The 5,375-nt window shown below is 32.7% G+C and overlaps 1 non-coding gene across 1 annotated transcript; it reads right to left on the bottom strand.

Annotated features, from left to right (window-relative positions):
- Positions 1-433: 433 nt before the first annotated feature.
- On the bottom strand, positions 434-620 carry LOC132541511 (U2 spliceosomal RNA). Its single transcript, XR_009552675.1, has one exon. It is a non-coding gene; the product is annotated as a U2 spliceosomal RNA (small nuclear RNA).
- Between the last annotated feature and the right edge of the window lie 4,755 nt (positions 621-5,375).

Here is a 5,375-nt window from a genome sequence, read left to right as displayed (position 1 = left end):
TTTATTAGCAATTGTTGAATTGTATGGGATGGGGGCTCTAAAGGAGAAATTGACGTCTTATATATACTATATAAATGGCTTGCTCATGCGGTGTGTGTATGTATATGTCATATATAAACTGCTTATGCTCTCTGGATACATATAATCTCTCACAAATTTTCATTTTCATACACAATACAGTATGTTTATCTCTCATTGAGATTCACTCTAATTATTACAGAACAATATTTCCCAAAAAAGAAAAAGACTAGGCAAACTTGAATGCCAAAAGTCCAGAGTCAGTTGTTTCCAAACTTTTTAAATTCAGAATTTGTGTCCAAAGACCAGTTGTATGTGAAATATTTATATTTCTTCCAATAATGTTTTTCTGAAAATTATAATGGGCATTTGTCATTTATACCAAAACATTTGAAATGAAAACTTGTTAAACACATACAGTTTACCAGTATTTACTTGAACTTGCAAAATAATCTAATAAAGACAAATTTAGCACCTACAAACACTTTGTCAGTCCATAATATAATCTATTATTTTTGAAAGAAACGTGTGTGATACCTGCATTTTTAAACTGATAAGAATAGATACTACACTTGATCTTAGCCAAAAGGCCGAGAAACGATGATATCTGCATTTTTAATTAATTCTGATACAGTAAAAGGAATCTTTAATAGCACTGAGTAATCACTGGAGTTTAAGTGGAAACTATTTCTTTATGGATTCAGTTAACTAAATGAAACGGTTTGTGTGGAGTCTGAATATACAAGAACAAGTTTTCAAAAATGAAATTGCATTCTTTAATTTTAGGTGGATTTCCCAAAATGAAAAAATGCTAAGACTTTGTCATTAAAGATACCAACATAAAAATATGTCCTAGCATTTCAATACAAAATCACAAATCATGTATAAAATAAAGGTTTATTTATAGGCTCTTGACACTGATAATTTCACTGAAGAAAATTACCATTATCTATTTACATCTTTGAAAATGCAATCTGAGATTTATCCTAGAAAAATATATTCACCCCACCCTGGATGCTTTCTCTCTCAGTGGGACTGAAAATAAAATGTTATGACTTAAATCACAAGAGGCTAACATCATTTTTAGCAACAAGGGCTGCATAATTTCAAGACTATGAGTGAGTGGCTGACTTTAACTAAAATGTTTCAGTTCTCCGCGTATATAGGTACATAAATAATTCAGAATTAATCCCTGCAGAGGGGACAATGGGAATCGTAAATTATCCATGTGCCGTCCTCAACATTATAGGCAATGAACCTATAGTAACAAACTATGAGTGTTACTCATTGCATACATTTCACAGACACCTTAACCTTTTGAATATTAATTTCCCTGTGCAGCTCATAGGGAGGCAGTGTCTTTTATTCTTTCCATTCTTCTTATGTTCATTTCTTTCTCCTTTTTCTCATGAAATCTCCCAAACAAAGTTAAGTCAAAGCTACTGAGTGGGCATGTTAGAATTCATTGCTTTGTTACAGAAAGACATTTTTAAGCTGAATATTTTTTTTTCTGTAAAAATCCCTTAATATTACATGGAGCCCCATGTAGAATATAACGCACAATGTAAAAGTCAAATTGTTTCTATGAAGGTACATGGAGTTGCAAATCTGGGCCAGTCTGACTCCACTGGGGTTGATAATGCCCTTTGAAGTTCACAAACATATGTCATATCTTTTTCATTAAAAAGGATGATACTGCAAAACTGTTATAATAATTTTATCTGAGGATGAAATAATTTTCTTCATTGTAAAATTTATTAGATCTACAACTATTAAATATAGGAGTTTATTCTAATTATGAACAAGTGAAACACAAAGAAGGGTATTCTCATTTCTGTTTCTAAATTAATCTCTCAGTTAAAATATTTTAATAAGTATTATGCTCTTATTTTAAATAACTTAGAGTATAGAAACATCTCTTTGTAATTTAAGTCTTGGCTTGTAATTCCAATCTCTTAAATATAATAAATTGAAATAATAAATAATAAACTGAAATACATCCAATGAGTTTTGTTGTTGTTGTTGTTGTTGTTTTAATTGCAACCAGGCTTATCACTGAGACTCAGTTCTGGCATTACGAACCCACCATTCCCGGGGGCTCTTTCTCCCCACCCCTTTTTTGTTTGATAGGACAGAGATAAATTGAGAAGGAAAGAGGATATAAAGAAAGAAAGAGAAAAATGGATACCTGCAGGCCTGCTTCACCACTCCTGAAGGATTCCTGCTACAGGTTGGGAGAAGGGGCCTCAAACTTTGTCCCTTGCCCTGGGAGTTGTGCATAGCACTGTGTGCGCTTAACCGGTGCATCACCACCCAGCCCTCCAATTTTTTTTATGATAAATAGAACATATAAAATATATACTTATATGTAATCATATTCAAATAGCTCATCTATGTTTCTGAATATATATTTATATAAATAAAATTATTAATGAAAGCATTCATCTGAATTATACATAGAATGTATGAAGAGTAGAGATGGAATGATATTCAACAAAACATGAATTGCTTTCTTTCAGATTTAAATTGCCTTTCTATATCTTCTATCTGTGCTAAATCAAAAGTATAAACCCTTCAATAACCAAGGTGCATCTTAGATTTTTTTCTTTGCTTTCTTTCTGAATATTTTAATTTTGATATAATACACAATTTATTTATAAAGTATTGTCTAGATTGGAAGTTCTTTGATGGCAGAAGATTTTTTTTTTTTAAATTTCTTTCAATGATGAATCCTGGATGCCTTGAGAGGCAGAAAGAGTTTAGTAAATCTGTTGAAAAAATGAAATATAGTAGAAAATTTGAGTGTCAATAACATTTGAGAGTCACTCTGACTCCAGCATTACTGGATAATGGGACTAATCATGAAATTAAGCTGAGGCAGCGATGCCTTCTCATTCTAAACTATTCCCTAAACCATATTTTACCTATGGGTAACCATTGACTTCAAATTCTCCCCCAAATTGTTTTCACTGACTGAAAACTTTATAGGGCTGGGAAGATAGGAGAGTGCTCATGCTAAAAGACTTTCATGACTAAGGTTGTAAGGCACCAGGTTCAGTCACCAATACCACCATAAGCCAGAATTGAGCAATACTTTGATTTCTCTCTACATTTTTATTTTTTCCTATATATTTTTTAAATAAAAAAATTAAATTAAAACTTTCTGTTAATAAAATATGATATAATTCACTTAATAACTACATTGGGAGTCGGGCTGTAGCGCAGCGGGTTAAGCGCAGGTGGCGCAAAGCACAAGGACTGCATAAGGATCCCGGTTCGAACCCCGGCTCCCCACCTGCAGGGGAGTCGCTTCACAGGCGGTGAAGCAGGTCTGCAGGTGTCTATCTTTCTCTCCCCCTCTCTGTCTTCCCCTCCTCTCTCCATTTCTCTCTGTCCTATCCAACAACGACGACAACAACAATAATAACTACAACAATAAAACAACAAGGGCAACAAAAGGGAATAAATAAATAAAATAAAATATAAAAAAAAATAACTACATTGCGCTTGTCAATTTGTTCCATATTTTTGGTCTTAAATCCTACCTCATGTTATGAAATTAAATGATTTTTGTCTTCTATATTAAAAAATTAGTATAAACAATTAAGTCAGATGAAGTCATTTTATTTGTTTTGGCTCAGTGATTACTGCTTTTTCATCCACACACTTTATGTATATTTTCATTCACTTGTATATAAGAATTTTTCAGTCAATAAGTAATATAAATCAATTGTAAATAGCCTTACCACCAGATGAAGTATGGTGACTGGACGTACATATACCCTACATTTTTAATGGGAAATAAGTAACTAAATTTTATTGGTAATGGTTATATCTCCTTACTAGAAAGTAGCTATTATTTCTGAAAATCCAAAGAGTTCACTGCAGCTACTGAAGAACTGGACACACTTAGCAGTGATATATGTAGTTATGAGGGAAATCAAATTAAATTTGCCTCAAAACTTGGGTCACTTGTTTATGGTTTTACCTCAAATTATGTCAGGACTATATGATTAGATACTCTTTCAATTATGTTTAATATCCTCCTGAGTACTCACTCTGGATGAGTGGCTATCCAAGGGTAGTGTAACTAACTTTTCTGATCACTGTGTTAGATGTGGTCAGTGAGCATCTGTCCTCTTTGACCTTTGATTTTTCAAATCTCTTTTAACATATTTCTCTCCCTGCCTTCCTCTTCTATTATTACTTGTCTAAACACTGGGCCACTGATAACACAGGATTTTAGGACATGGTTACTTAGGTTAGTTGTAATAATCTCTCATTATGCCACAAAATGCTTTAGAAATGAGTATGATAGAATGAATATATTTACAAAACACACATTGAAAAGGTCAGGAATGAGCAATCTGAGGTTCTGTCTCGTACCATACAGCTTTGATTACTGTAGCTCCATAGTACAATTTGTAGTCACAAATTCCATTCACATTCGTTTTTTCTTAAGACAAGCTTCTGGATCATTTTTTCCATTCTCTCTGGTAAAGTCAGTGAAACTCTGATACAGACTGCATTAAATGTATATATTGTTTTGGCTTATATGAAAAGAGATCTGGGCACTCTTATATTCACTGTAGAGTTATTTGTATCACCCCTAATCTGTAAGTAACACAAATGTCTAGTGACAGATGAGTGACTAATGATAGATATAGAGCCATACATTTAAATACTGAAAGAAATGTGTTTTTTTTTTTTCTTGTGTGTGTGTGTGTGTGTGTGTGTGTGTGTGTGTGTTTTGGCTGCAAATTGAATGGAACTTAAAAGGATTGTAAGTGAAATAGGCCAGAAGATGAAAAGTGATTATCTCACTCATAAATGGGACTTAAAAAATAAACATTGGTTAACCCTGAAAGCTAAAAAATGAAAAAGTGTAGAATCATCAAGTGATCAATATTTTTATTCACATTTAAACCGACTCTTTTTCTATAAATTAACTATGATAATTTGAAATATATTTCAAAAAAGTCTTTCTGAGAATGGCATAGAATGAAGACATTGAAGTGTTAGTTATTTTCATTTCTCTGTATGCAATGAATATCGAATAAATTCAGAGCCCCACCCTACTAGGGAAAGAGAGAAGCATGCTGGGAGTATGGATCAACCTGTCAACACCCATGTGGCATATCTTGCGATATACCATAATCAAAGTATAAGTCCAAGTCTATTGCTTCTCTAAGATGACATTTTTTGTGAGTGACCATATGATACAAGCAGAAATATTATTTCTGCCAATGCTTGACAATAGTTTACAGAGAAAGGACTAGGAATACATTGCAGGAAATAGATAAAACTTCAAAAAAGTTTAAATTTAAAAGACTATAAAATTTAAATTCTCTATTCTT

Source organism: Erinaceus europaeus, chromosome 11 (genome assembly GCF_950295315.1).
Source record: "Erinaceus europaeus chromosome 11, mEriEur2.1, whole genome shotgun sequence".
NCBI classification, from domain to species: domain Eukaryota; kingdom Metazoa; phylum Chordata; class Mammalia; order Eulipotyphla; family Erinaceidae; genus Erinaceus; species Erinaceus europaeus.
Note: the sequence above shows the minus strand (reverse complement) of the source record. Positions and strands in the feature narration are given on the sequence as shown.